Raw genomic sequence first — 14,024 nt, 5'->3', positions numbered from 1 at the left:
ATATTTCCAGAGAGGGTGAGGCTGAGAGTGAAGGTTAGGGTTAGGGTAAGGGTTAGTTTTAGGGTTAGGATTAGTGGTAATGTTAGGGTTAGGGTTAGACTTACGATTTGGGTGAGGGTGAGGGTGAGGGTGAGGGTTAGGGTGAGGTTGAGGGTGAGGGTAAGGGTTAGGGTTAGGATGAGGTTTAGGGTTAGGGTTATGGTTAGGGTGAGGTCTAGGGTGAGGGTGAGGGTTAGGGTGAAGGTGAGGGTGAGGGTAAGGGTCTTGGTTAGGTAATGGTTAGGTTTAGGGTGAGAATTACTTGAGGGTTAGGGTAAGGGTGAGCTTGAAGTTTAGGGTGTGTGTGAGCGTTAGGGTTAGGGTGAGGGTTCGGGTGATGGTGATGGTTAGGGTGAGGTAGAAGGTTAGGGTTAGGGTTAGGTGAGGATTCGTGTTAGAGTTAGGGTTAGGGTGAGGGTTAGGATTAGGTTTAGGGTTAGGGTGAGGTAAAGGGTGAGGGTGAGGGGTAAGGTTATGGTTAGGTTTGTGGTATGGATAAGTGATAGCATGAGGGTTAGGGTGAGTGTTAGACTTAGCATTAGGGTTAGGGTGAGGATTAGGGTGAGTTTTAGGGTTAGGGTGAGGGTTAGGGTTATGCTTAGCGTGAGGGTGACGGTTAGGGTTAGAGTTACGGTGAGGATTTGGTTAAGTGTGAGGTTTAGGGTAGGATGAGGTTAAGGGTTAGGATGAGCGTTAGGGTGAGGGTGAGGATTAGCGTTAAGGTTTGGGTTAGGGTGAGGGTTAGGGTGAGGGTTAGGGTTAGGGTTATGCTTAGGGTTAGGGTGAGGGTTATGCTGAGGGTTAGGGTTATGATTAGGGTGAGGTTTACGGTGAGGGTGAGGGTTAGGGTTGTTATTAGTGTTAGGGTCAGATTTAGGGTTACGGTGAATTTTTGAGTGAGGGTTAGGCTGAGGGTTAGAGTTATGGTTAAGATGAGGGTTAGGGTAAGTGGTAGGGTTATGGTTAGAGTGAGGGTTAGGTTTATTGTGAGAGTTTGGGTTAGGGTTAGAGTTAGGATTAGTGTGAGGGTAAGAATTAGGTGACTGTTAGGGTGAGGGTGAGGTTTAGCATTAGGAATAGTGATAGGATTAGTGTAAATCTGAGGGTGAGGGTGAGGTTTAGGGTTAGGGTTAGGGTGAGGGCTTGGGTGAGGGTTAGGGTAAGGTTGAGGGTTACGGTGAGAGTTATGGTAATGGTAAAGTTGAGGGTTAGCCTGAGGGTGAGGGTTAAGATAAGGGTAAGGTTTAGGGTTACGGTGAGGGTTAGGTTAAGGGTTCGGGTTACGGTTATGGTGAGGGTTAGATTGAGGATTAGGGTTAGGGTTAGTGTGAGGTTTAGGGTGAGGTTGAGGGTTTGGGTTAGGGTGAGGGTGAGGGTTAGAATTAGGATTAGGGTGAGGGCTAGGATGAGGGTGAGGTTTAGGTTAGGGTTAGGGTTAAGGTTTAGGGTTACTGTGAGGGTTAGGGTTAGTGTGCGGGTTAGTGTTAGAGTTAGGGTTAGTGTTAGGGTGATTGTAAGTGTTAGGGTGAGTGTTTGGGTTAGGGTGAGGATTATGTTTAGGTTGAGGGTTAGGTTTAGGGTTAGGGTTATTGTTAGGGTTAGGATTAGGAATAGGGTTAGGGTGAGGTTGAGTGTGTGGGTTAGGGTTAGGTTTAGGTTTAGGCTTAAGGTTAGGCTGAGGGTGAGGTTGAGGATGAGGGTTAGCTTTAGGTTGATGGTTAGGGTTAGGGTTAGGGTGAGGGTTAGGATGAGGGTTAGAGTTAGGATTAGTGTTTGGGTGAGGGCTAGGGTGAAGATGAGTTTTAGTGTTATGTTTAGGGTGAGGTTTAGTTTTAGGGTTAGGGTTAGGGTTAGGGTTAAGGTGAGGCTGAGGTTTAGGTTTAGAGATTGGGTTAGGGTGAGGGTTAGGCTTAGGGTTAATGTTCGGTTTAGGTTTAGGGTGAGGGTTAGGGTTAGGATGAGGGTTAGGGTTAGGGCTTGGAGTAGGATTAGTGTTAGGGTGAAGGTGAGTGTGAGTGTGAGGGATAGGGTTAGGCTAAGGGTTAGGCTTAGGTTTAGGCTGAGGTTGAGGGTGAGTGTTAAGGTGAGGGTGAGGGTGAGGTTTAGGGTTAGATTTAGGGTTAGTGTGAGGGTTAGTGTTAGGATTGGTGTTAGGGTTAGGGTTAGGGTGAGGGTTAGTGTGAGGGTTATGGTTAGGGATCAGGTTAGGTTTAGGATTAGGGTTAGTGTGAGTATGAGTGTGAGGATTAGTGTTAGGGTTAGGCTGAGGGTGAGGGTGAGGGTTAGGGTTAGGGTGAGGGTTAGGGTTAGGGTTAGGGTGAGGGTTAGGATGAGGGTTAGAGTTAGGATTAGGGTTTGGGTGAGGGCTAGGGTGAAGATGAGGTTTAGGGTTATGTTTAGGGTGAGTTTTAGGGTTAGGGTTAGGATTAGGTTTAGGGTTAAGGTGAGGGTGAGGTTTAGGTTTAGAGTTAGGGTTAGGGTGAGGGTAAGGGTTAGGGTTAATGTTCAGTTTAGGGTTAGGGTGAGGGTTAGGTTTAGGGTGAGGGTTAGGGTTAAGGCTGGGAGTAGGATTAGTGTTAAAGTGTGGGTGAGTGTGAGTGTGAGGTTTTGGGTTCGGGTTAGGTTTAGGCTTAGGTTTAGGCTGAGGTTGAGGGTGACGGTTAAGGTGAAGGTGAGGGTGAGGTTTAGGATTAGAATTACGGTTAGTATGAGGGTTAGTGTTAGGATTGGTGTTAGGGTTAAGTTTAGGGTGAAGGTTAGGGTGAGCATTATGTTTAGGGATCGGGTTAGATTTAGGATTAGTTTAGCTTGAGTGTGAGTGTGAGGATTATTGTTAGGGTAGGTTTAGGGTTAGGCTGAGGGTGAGGGTGAGGGTTAGGGTTAGGGTGAGGGTTAGGGTTAAGGTTAGGGTGAGGGTTAGGATGAGGTATATGGTTAGGATTAAGGTTACCAGGAGGGCTATTGTGAGGGTTAAGGTTAGGGTTAGGTTTAAGGTGAGGATTAGGGTTCGGGTTAGGTTTAGGACTTGTGTTAGGGTGTGGGCTAGGGTGAGGGTGAGGGTTAGGGTTAGGGTTAGTCTTAGTCTTAGGGTTAGGCTGAGGGTGAGGGTGGGGGTGAGGAATAGGTTTTGGGTGATTGTTAGGGTTAGGGATAGGGTGAGGGTTAGGATGAGGGTTAGGGTTAGGATTATGTTTAGCGTGAGGGCTAGGGTGAGGGTGAGGGTTAGAGTTAGGGTTAGTCTTAGTCTTAGGGTTAGGCTGAGGATGAGGGTGTGGGGGTGAGGAATAGGTTTGGGGTGATGGATAGGGTTAGGGTTAGGGTGAGGGTTAGGATGAGGGTTAGGGTTAGAATAATTTTACGTGAGGGCTAGGGTGAGGGTGAGGGTGAGGGTGAGTGATAGGGTTAGGCTGATGGATAGTGTTAGGTTTAGGGCAAGTGTTAGGATGAGTGTTAGGGTAAGGGTGAGGATTAGGGTGAGCATGACGGTAACAGTAAAGGTGAGGTTTAGGTGGAGGGTGAGTGTTCCCCTAAGGGTGAGTGGTAGGATTAGGGTGAGGGTTAGCATCAGGTTTAGGGTGAGGGTTAGGGTGAGGGCGAGTGTTAGATTGAGGATTAGGGTAAGGGTTAGGGTGAGGTTTAGGCTGAGGATGAAGTTGAGGGTTAGGGTGAGGGTTATGGTTAGAATTAGGATTAGAGTGAGTGCTCGGGTGAGGGTGAGGGTTAGGGTTAGGGTTAGGGTGACTGTGAGGTTTCGGGTTAGGGTGAGAGTTAGGGTTACTGTGAGGGTTAGTGTTTGAGTTAGGGTTAGGGTAAGGGTTAGGGTAAGTGTTAGGTTGAGAGTTAGGGTTAGGGTGAGTGTTATGTTTAGTGTGAGGGTTAGGGTTAGGTTTAGGGTTATTGTTAGGTTTAGGGTTAGTGTTACAGGGAGGGTGAGGGTGAGGGTTAGGATTAGGGTGAGGTTTAGGATTAGGGCTAGGGTTTTAGTTAGGGTTAGGGTGAGGGTGAGTTTTAGGGTTAGGGTTAGGATTAGGGTGAGCTTTTGGACGAGGGTTAGGGTTTCAGTGAGGGTGAGTGTTAGGGTTAGTTTGAGTGTTAGGGTTAGGATTAGGATTAGGGTGAGGGTGAGTGTTAGCATTAGGGTTAGGCTTAGAGTTAGGGTTAGGTTTAGGGTTAGGATTAGTGTTAATGTTTGGGTTAGGGTTAGAGTTACGGTGAGGGTGAGGGTGAGTTTTAGGGTGATGGTTAAGATGAGGTTTAGGGTTTCAGTGTGGGTGAGGGTTAAAGTTAGGGTGAGGGTTAGGGTTAGGATTAAGGTTAGGGTGAAGGTGATGGTTAGGATTAGGGTTAGGGTTATTGTAAATGTTATGTTTAGGGTTACATTTGCAGTGAGGGTGAAGCTGAGGGTGAAGGTTAGGGTTAGGGCAAGGGTTAGTTTTAGGGTTAGGATTAGTGTCAATATTAGGGTTAGGGTTAGATTTACGGTTTGGGTGAGGGTGAGGGTGAGGGTTAGGGTTAGGGTTAGGGTGAGGTTTAGAGTTAGGGTTAGGATTAGGGATAGGGTGAGGGAGAGGTTTAGGACAAGAGTTAGGTTGAGGGGGAGGGTAAGGGTGAGTGTTAGGTTTAGGGTTAGTGTTAGGGTTAGCGTTAGGTTTAGGGTGAGGGTAGGGTTGAGGTTTAGGGTTAGGGTTAGGTTTAGGGTTAGGATTAGGGTTAGGGTGAGGGTGAGGGTTGGGGTCAGGATTAGGGTTACAGTGATTGTTAGTTTTAGCGTTAGGTTGAGGGTTAGAATGAGGGTTAGGGTTTGGATTAATTTTAGGGTGAGGGCTCGGTTGAGAGTGATGTTAGTTCGAGGTTTAGGGTTAGGGTTAGTGTTAGGGTCAAGGGTAGGTTGATGGTTATGTTGAGGTTTTGGGTAGGGTTAGGGTTAAGGTTAGGCTTAGGCTTAGGGTTAGGCTGAGGGTGAGGGCGGGGGTGAGGATTAGGGTTACGGTGATGGTTAGGGTTAGGGTTAGGTTGAGGGTTAGAATGAGGGTTAGGGTTGGATTAAGGTTAGGGTGAGGGCTCGGGTGAGGGTGAGGATTAAGGTAAGGCTTAGGCTTAGGATTAGGCTGAACTTGAGGTTGAGGTTGAGGGTTTCGGTTAGGGTGATGGTTAGGTTTATGGTTAGGGTGAGGGTTTGTATGAGGTTTAGGGTTAGGGTTTGGGTTAGGGTGATTATGATGGTAAGGGTAAAGGAGAGGTTTTGGCTGAGGGTGAGTGTTAAGGGTAAGGGTTAGGGTTAGGTTTAGGGTTAGGGTAAGGGTTAGTGTTAGGGTTACGGTGAGGGTTAGATTGAGGATTCAGTTTAGGGTTAGTGTGAGGTTTAGGGTGAGGATGAGGGTTAGGGTTAGGGTGAGGGTGAGGGATAGAATTAGGGTTAGGGTGAGGGCTAGGGTAAGGATGAGGTTTAGCTTTTGGGTTAGGTTGAGAGCTAGGGTGAGTGTTAGGGTGAGGTTTAGTGTTAGGGATAAGGTTAGGTTTAGGATTAGGTTTAGGGTTACGGTTAGGATTAGGCTTAGGGTTAGGGTTAGGATTAGGCTTAGGGTTAGGCTGAGGACTCAGGGTTAGGATTAGGGTGATGGTGAGATTTAGGGTTAGAGTGAGGTTTAGGGTTAGGGTTAGGTTTAGGGTGAGAGTTAGTTTTAGGATTAGAGTTAGGTCTCGGGTGAGGCTGAAGGTGAGGGTTAGGGTTAAGGTTAGTGTTAGATTTAGGGTTTGGGTGAGGGTTAGGGTGAGTGTGAGGGTTAGGGTGAGTGTGAGGGTTAGGCTTAGGGTTAGGCTTCGGCTTGGGGTTAGGCTGAGGGTGAGGGGTAGGTTTAGGGTGAGTGTTTCGGTTAGGGTTAGGGTGAACATTAGGCTGACGGTGAGGGTGAGGGTGAGGATTGTGGTTAGGGTGAGGGTTAGGTTTAGGGTTAGGGTGAGAGTTTGGGTTTGGGTTAAGTTTAGGGTTAGGGTGAGGGTTAGGGTTAGGTTGAGGGTTAGAGTTAGAGATAGTGTGATGGTTAGGGTTAGGGTTAGGATGAGGTTTAGGGGTAGGATTATGGTTAGGGTGAGGTCTAGGGTGAGGTTGAGGGTTAGGGTTAGTGTTATGGTGAGGTTTAGGTTTTGGGTTAGGGTTAGCGTGAGGGTTTGAATGAGGGTTAGGATTACTGTGAGTGTGAGGGTTAGGGTTAGGTTGAGGGTTAGGGTTAGGATTAGGGTTAGGGTGAGGGTGAGTGTTAGGATTAGGGTTAGGCTTATGTTTAGGGTTAAGATTAGTGTTATTGTTAGGGTTAGGGTTAGATTTATGGTAAGGGTGAGGGTGAGGGTGAGGGTGAATGTTAGGGTTAGGGTTAGGTTGAGGTTTATGGTTAGGGTTAGGATTAGGTTTAGGGTGAGGGTGAGGTTTAGTGTTAGATTTAGGGTTAGGGGGAGTGTTAGTTCCAGGTTAGGGTTAGGTTTAGTGTTAGGGTTAAGGTTAGGTTGATGGTTACGTTGAGGTTTTGGGTTAGGGTTAGGGTTAGTGTTATGATTAGGGTTAGGTGAGTGTGAGTGTGAGGTTTAGGGTTAGGGTTAGGCTTAGACTTAGGGTTAGGCTGAGGGTGAGGGTGGGGGTGAGGATTAGGGTTAGGTTAATGTTTAGGGTTAGGGTTGGGGTGAGGGTTAGAATGAGGGTTAGGGTTAGGATTAGGGTTAGGGTGAGGGCTAGGATGAGGGTTTCGGTTAGGGTGAGGCTTAGTATGAGGTTTAGGGTTAGGCTGTGGGTTAGGGAGATTATGATGGTAAGGGTAAAGGAGAGTTTTTGGCTGAGGGTAAGTGTTAAGATAAGGGTGAGTTTTAGGGTTAATTTTCGTGTTAGGTTAGGGTTACTGTTAGGGTTAGGGTGAGGGTTAGATTGAGGATTTGGTTTAGGGTTAGTGTGAGGTTTAGGGTGAGGATGAGGGTTAGGGTTAGGGTGAGGGTGAGGGATAGATTTAGGGTTAGGGTGAGGGCTAGGGTGAGGATGAGGTTTAGGTTTAGGGTTAGGGTGAGGGCTATGGTGAGTGTTTGGGTGAGGTTTAGAGTTAGGGATAGGGTTAGGTTTAGGATTAGGTTTAGGTTGAGGGTGAGTGTGAGCATTAGGGCTAGGGTTAGGATTAGGCTTAGGGTTAGGGTAAGGATTAGTGTTAGGGTTTGGGTTAGGGTGAGGGTGAGGCTGAGGATTAGGGTTAGGTTTAGGATTAGGGTTAGGTTTAGGGTTAGGGTTAGGTTTAGACAGGGTTAGGGTTAGGGTTAGGGTTATGTTGAGGGTTATGTTTAGGGATAGGGTTAGGCTTAGGGTTAGGCTGAGGGTGAGGATTAGGGTTAGGGTTAGGGTTTGGTTTAGATTATTGTTAGTGTTATGGTTAGGGTTAAGTTTGCGGTGAGGGTGAGGCTGCGGGTGAGGGTTATGGTTATGGTTAGGGTTAATGTTATTGTTAGGGTTAGGGTTAAAGTTACGGTGCGGTTGAGGGTAAGGGTGAGGATTGGTGTTAGGGTGAGGTTTACGGTGAGGTTTTGGGTTAGGTTTAGGGTTAGGGTTAGGGTGAGGGTGGGATTTAGTGTTAGATGTAGGGTTAGGGGAAAGGTTAGGGTGATGGTTATGGTTAGGGTTAGTATTAAGCTTAGGGTAAGGGTGAGGGTTAGGTTGAGGTTAAGGGTTAGGGTTAGGGTTAGTGTTAGTGTGAGGGTTAGTGTTAGGGTTAGGGTTAGTATTAAGGTTAGCGTAAGTGTTAGGTTGAGGGTTTGGGATAGGGTGAGGTTATGGTTAGGGTGAGGGTTAGGGTTAGGTTTAGGGTTATTGTTAGGGTTAGGGTTAGAGTTACGGTTACAGTGAGGGAGAGAGTGAGGGTTAGGGTTAGGGTAAGGATGAGGTTTAGGGTTATGTTAGGGTTAGAATTAGGGTTAGGGTGAGAGTGAGGTTTAAGTTTAGAGTTAGGCTTTGTGTTAGTTTTAGGCTTAGGGTGAGGGTTAGGGTTAGGCTTAGGCTTAGGCCGAGCATGAGCTTGAGGGTGAGGTTTAGGATGAGGTTTAGGCTTAGGATTAGGTTTAGGTTTAGGGCTAGGTTGAGGGTTGGGTTGAGGGTTAGGGTTAGGGTGAGAGTTAGGTTTAGTACTAAGGTTAGGGTGAGGTTGAGTGTGAGGTTTAGGGTTAGAGTTAGGATTAGGCTTAGGGTTAGGATGAGGGTTAAGATTAGGGTTTGTGTTATGGTGAGGGTGAGGCTGAGGATTAGGGTTTGGTTTAGGGTTAGATTTAGGCTTAGGTTTAGGGTTAGGGTTAGGGTTATGGTGAGGGTTAGGGTTAGTGTTAGGCTTAGGCTTAGGGTTAGGCTGAGGGTGAGGGTGGGGGTGAGGATTAGGGTTAGGGTTAGGTTTAGGGTTATTGTTAGCGTCATGGTTAGGGTTAAGTTTTCAGTGAGGTTGAGGCTGAGGTTGAGGGTTATGGTTATGGTTAGGGTTAGGGTTAGTGTTAGTGTTATTGTTAGGGTTAGAGTTACTGTGAGGTTGAGGGTGAGGGTGAGGCTTTACGGTTAGGGTGAGGTTTAGGGTGAGGTTTAGGGTTAGGTTTAGGGTTAGGGTGAGGGTGAGTTTTAGGGTTAGAGTTAGGGTTGCGGGAGGGTTAGGGTGAGTGTTAGGGTTCGGGTGAGCGTGAGGGTTAGGATGAGGTTTAGAGATAGGTTTAGGGTTAGGATTAGGTTAGCGTGAGGGTGAGTGTAAGGGATAGGGTGAGGGTTAGGCTTAGGCTTAGGGTTAGGATGAGGGTGAGGGTGGGGTTGAGGATTAGGGTTAGGGTGACGGTTAGGGTTAGGATTAGTGTTATTGTTAGAGATAGGGTTAGAGTTCCAATGAGGGTGAGGTTGCGGGTGAGGGTTAGGTTTAGAGTTAGTGTGAGGGTTAGTGTTAGGTTAGGATTAGTGTTAGGGTCAAGGCAAGTGCTAGGGTGAGGGTTTGGGTTAGTGTGAGGGTTATGGTTAGGGTTAGGGTGAGGTTTAGGGTTTGGGTTAGAGTTAGGTTTAGGGTGAGAGGTAGGGGGAGGTTTAGGGTTAGGGTTAGTTATAGGATTAGGGTTAGGGTGAGGGTGAGTGTGTGTGTTAGGGTTAGATTTAGGATTAGGCTTAGGTTTAGGCTGAGGGTGAGGGTGAGGGTGAGAGTTAGGGTTAGGGTGAGGTTTAGGGTTAGGGTTAGGGTGAGTGTTAGGGTTAGGTTGAGGGTTAGGTTTAGGATTATGGTGAGGGTTAGTGTTAGGGTTAGGGTGAGGGTTAGAATGAGGGTTAGGGTTAGGGATAGGGTTAGATTTAGGATTAAGATTAGGTTGAGGTTGAATGTGAGGGTTAGGGTTAGGTTTAGGATTAAGCTTAGGGTTAGGGTGAGGGTTAAGGTTAGGGTTTGGATTAGGGTGAGGGTGAGGCTGAGGATTAGGGTTTGGTTTAGGGTTAGGTTTAGGGTTAGGTTTAGGTTGAGGGTCAGGGTTAGGGTTACGGTGACGGTTAGGCTTAGGTTTAGGCTTAGGATTAGGGTTAGAGTTATGGTTAGGGTGACTGTTAGGTTGAGGTTTAGGGTTAGGGTTATGTTTAGGGAGCGGGTTAGATCTATGATTAAGGTTAGCTTGAGTGTGAGTGTGAGGGTTAGTGTTAGGGTTAGGTTTAGGGTTAGGCTGAGTGTGGGGGTGAGGGTTACGGTTAGGTTGAGGTTTAGGGTTAGGGTTAGGGTGAGGGTTAGGATGAGGTATAGCGTTAGGATTTGGATTCGGGTTAGGGTTAAGGTGAGGGTTAATGTTAGGGTTAGGGTGAGGGTTAGGGTTATTGTTAGTGTTATGGTTAGGGTTAAGTTTGTGGTTAGGTTGAGGCTGAAGGTGGGTATTAGGGTTAGGATTAGGATTAGGGTTAAATTTAGGGTTAGGATTAGTGTTATTGTTAAGGTTAGGGTTAGAGTTATGGTGAGGGTGAGGGTGAGGGTTTGGGTTAGGGTTAGGATGAGGTTTAGGGTTAGGGTTAGGGTAGGGTGATGGTTAGGGTTAGTGTGAGGGTTAGTGTTTGGGTTAGGGTTATTGTTAGGGTAAGGTAAGTGTTATGGTGAGTGTAAGGGTTAGGGTGAGGGTTAGGGTTAGAATGAGTGTTAGGGTTAGGGTTAGGCTTATTGTTAGGGTAAGGTAAGTGTTAGGGTGAGGGTAAGGGTTAGGGTGAGGGTTAGGGTTAGAATGAGGGTTAGGGTTAGGGTTAGTGTTATTTTTAGGGTTAGGGTTAGGATTAGGGTTAGGGTGAGGGGTAGGCTGAGGAAGAGGTTTAGAGTTAGGGTTAGGGTTAGGCTTAGGATTAGAATGAGGCTGAGTATGAGGTTGAGGTTTAGGGTTAGCGTGATGGTTAGGGTATGTTTTGGGTGAGGGTTAGAATGATTGTTAGGGGTAGGGTGAGGGTTAGGGTGAGGGTGACAGTAAGGGTGAAGGTGAGGGTTAGGGTTAGGGTGCGAGTTAGGGTGAGGATTAGGGTTAGGGTTAGGGTGAGGGTGAGGTTTAGATTGAGTATCAGTGTTAGGGTTAGTGTGAGGTTTAGGGTGAGGATGAGGGTTAGGGTTAGTGTGAGGGCTATGGTGAGGGTGAGGGTTAGGTTTAGGGTTATGTTGAGGTTTAGGGTTAAGGTGATGTTTAGGGTTAGTGTGACAGTTAGCGTTAGTATTAGGGTTAGTTTCAGGGTGAGGGTTAGCATTAGGTTGAGGTTTATGTTTAGGGTTAGTGTTAGCGTTAGGGTTGGGTTATTGTTAGGGTTAGGGTTACTGTTACGGTGAGGGTGAGGGTTAGGGTTAGGGTTAGGGTTAGGGTAAGGGTTAGGGTTAGGGTTAGATTGGGGATTAGGGTTAGGGTTAGTGTGTGGTTTAGGATGAGGATGAGGGTTAGGGTGAGGGTTAGGGTTAGAATTAGTATTAGGTTGAGGGCTAGCGTGAGGGTGAGGGTTAGGGTTATGGTTAAGTTTATGGTGAGGTTTTGGGTGAGGGGTAGGTTTAGGTTTAGTGTGAGGGTTAGGATTAGTGTGAGGGTTAAGGTTAGGGTGAGAGTGAGGGTGAGGCTAAGGGTTATGGTGAGGGTTTGGGTGAAGGTGAGGGTTAGGGTTAGGATTAGGGATAGGGTTAGGGATAGGCTGAGGTAGAGGGTGTGGGTGAGGGTGAGGTTTAGGGTTAGGGATATGGTTATGGTGAAAGTGAGGGTTAGGCTCTCAGTTAGATAATGGTTAGGGTTAGGGTGAGGATTAGTTGAGTGTTAGGGTAAGGGTGAGCTTGAGGTTTAGGGTGTGGGTGAGCGTTAGTGTTAGGGTGAGGGTTCAGGTGAGGTAGAAGGTTAGGATTAGGGTTAGGTGAGTGTTATTGTTAGGGTTAAGGTGAGGGTGAGGGTTAGGATTAGGTTTAGGGTTAGGGTGAGGTTTAGGGTGAGGGTGAGGGTTAAGGTTAGGGTTAGGTTTGTGATGTGGATAAGTGATAGCATTAGGGTTAGTGTGAGTGTTAGACTTAGCATTATGGTTAGGGAGAGGGTTAGGGTTAGGCTTAGCGTCAGGGTGACGGTGAGGGTGAAGGTTAGGGTTAGAGTTACGGTGAGGATTCGGTTAAGTGAGAGGTTTAGGGTGAGGATGAGGCTAAGTGTTAGGATGAGGTTTAGGGTGAGGGTGAGGGTTAGGGTTAAGATTTGGGTTAGGGTGAGGGTTAGGGTGAGGGTTAGGGTTAGGGTTATGCTTAGGGTTAGGGTGAGGGTTAGGCTAAGGTTTAGGGTTATGATTAGGGTGAGGTTTAGGGTCAGGGTTAGGGTGAGGGTTAGTGTGAGAGTGAGGGTTAGGGTTGTTATTAGGGTTAAGGTCAGATTTAGGGTGACAGTGAGGTTTTGGGTGAGGGTTAGGTTGAGGGTTAGTGGTAGGGTTAAGGTGAGGGTTAGGGTAAGGGGTAGGGTTACGGTTAGGGTGAGGGTTAGGTTTATTGTGAGAGTTAGGTTTAGGGTTAGGGTTAGGATTAGTGTGAGGGTAAGAATTAGGGTCATGGCTAGGGTGAGGGTGAGGTTTAGGGTAAGGAATAGTGATAGGATTAGTGTAAATCTGAGGGTGAGGGTGAGGTTTAGGGTTAGGGTTAGGGTGAGGGCTTTGGTTAGGGTTAGGTTAAGATTGAGGGTTAGGGTGAGAGTGATGGTAAGGGTAAATGTGAGGTTTAGGCTGAGGGTGAGGGTTAAGATAAGGGTGAGGGTTAGGGTTAGGGTGAGCGTTATGTTAAGGGTTCGGGTTACGGTTAGGGTGAGGGTTAGATTGAGGATTAGGTTAGGGTTAGTGTGAGGTTTAGGGTGAGGTTGAGGGATAGGGTTAGGTTGAGGGTTAGGGTTAGAATTAGGGTTAAGGTGAGGGCTAGGGTGAGGGTGAGGTTTAGGTTAGGGTTAGGGTTAAGGTTTGGGAGAGGTTTAGGGTTAGTGTGAGCTTCAGTGTTAGTGTGAGGGTTACTGTTAGAGTGAGGGTAAGTGTTAGAGTGAGAGTTTGGGTTATGGTGAGGGTTATGTTTAGTTTGAGGGTTAGGTTTAGGGTTAGGGTTATTTTTAGGTTTAGGATTAGATTAGGGTTAGGGTGAGGGTGAGTGTGTGGGTTAGGTTTAGGTTTAGGGTTAAATTTAGGCTGAGGGTGAGGTTGAGGCTGAGGGTTAGGGTTAGGGTGATGGTTATGGTTAGGGTTAGGGTTAGGGTTAGGATGAGGGTTAGAGTTAGGATTAGGGTTTGGGTGAGGGCTAGGGTGAAGGTGAGTTTTGGGGTTATGTTTTGGGTGAGGTATAGGGTTAGGGTTAAGGTTAGGGTTACGGTTAAGGTGAGGGTGAGGTTTAGGTTTAGAATTAGGGTTAGGGTGACGGTTAGGGTTAGGGTTAGTCTTAGGTTTAGGGTTAGGGTGAGGGCTAGGATTAGGGTGAGTTTTAGGGTCAGGCCTGGGATTAGGATAAGTGTTTTTGTGAGGGTGAGTGTGATTTTGAGGGTTAGGGTTAGTGTTAGGCTTAGGTTTAGGCTGAGGTTGGGGGTGAGGGTTAAGGTGAGGGTGAGGGTGAGGTTTAGGGTTAGAGTTCGGTTAGTGTGAGGGTTAGCGTTAGGGTTGGTGTTAAGGTTAGTGTTAGGGTGAGGGTTTGGGTGAATGTTATGGTTATTGATCGGATTAGATTTAGGATTAGGGTTAGCGTGAGTGTGAGTGTGAGGGTTTGTGTTAGGGTTAGGTTTAGGGTTAGGCTTAGTGTTAGGCTGAGGGTTAGGGTGAGGGTGTAGGTTAGGGTGAGGGTTTGGTTTAGGGTTAAGGTGAGGGTTAGAATGAGGGTTAGGTTTAGGATTGGGGTTAGGGTGAGGGCTAGGGTGAGGTTGAGGTTTAGGGTTAGGGTGTGGTTTAGGGTTAGGTTTAGGTTTAGGGTCAGGGTGAGTTTGAGGTTCAGGTTTAGAGATAGGTTTAGGAGGAGGGTTAGGGTGAGGGTTAGGTTTAGGGTTAGTGTTAGGGTTAGGGTTAGGGTGAGCGTTAGGGTGAGGGTTAGGGTTAGGGATAGTGTTAGATTTAGGATTAGGGTTAGGGTGAGGGTGAGTGTGAGGGCTAGGGTTAGGGTTAGGTTTAGGCTTAGGGTTAGGCTGAGGTAGAGTGTAAGTGTGAGAGTTAGGGTGTGGGTTAGGGTTAGGGTTAGGTTTAGAGTTAGCCTTAAGGTGAGGTTTAGTGTTAGGGTTAGGGTTTGGGTGAGGGTTAGGTTTGGGGTTATGGTGAGGCTTAGGGTTAGGCTTAGGATTAGGCTTATGATTAGGCTGAGGGTGAGGGTGGGGGTGAGGTTTAGGGTTAAGTTTAGGGTTAGAGTTAGGTTTATTGGTATTTTTATGGATAGGGTAAAGTTTGCGGTGAGGTTAAGTTTGAGGGTGAGTGTTAGGTTTAGGTTGAGGTTTAGGGTGAGTTTTAGGGTAAGGTTTAAGGTTAGATTGAG

This window comes from Dipodomys merriami, unplaced genomic scaffold, assembly GCF_024711535.1.
Source record: "Dipodomys merriami isolate MVZ:Mamm:240054 unplaced genomic scaffold, mDipMer1.0.p SCAF_74, whole genome shotgun sequence".
NCBI classification, from domain to species: domain Eukaryota; kingdom Metazoa; phylum Chordata; class Mammalia; order Rodentia; family Heteromyidae; genus Dipodomys; species Dipodomys merriami.
Note: the sequence above shows the minus strand (reverse complement) of the source record.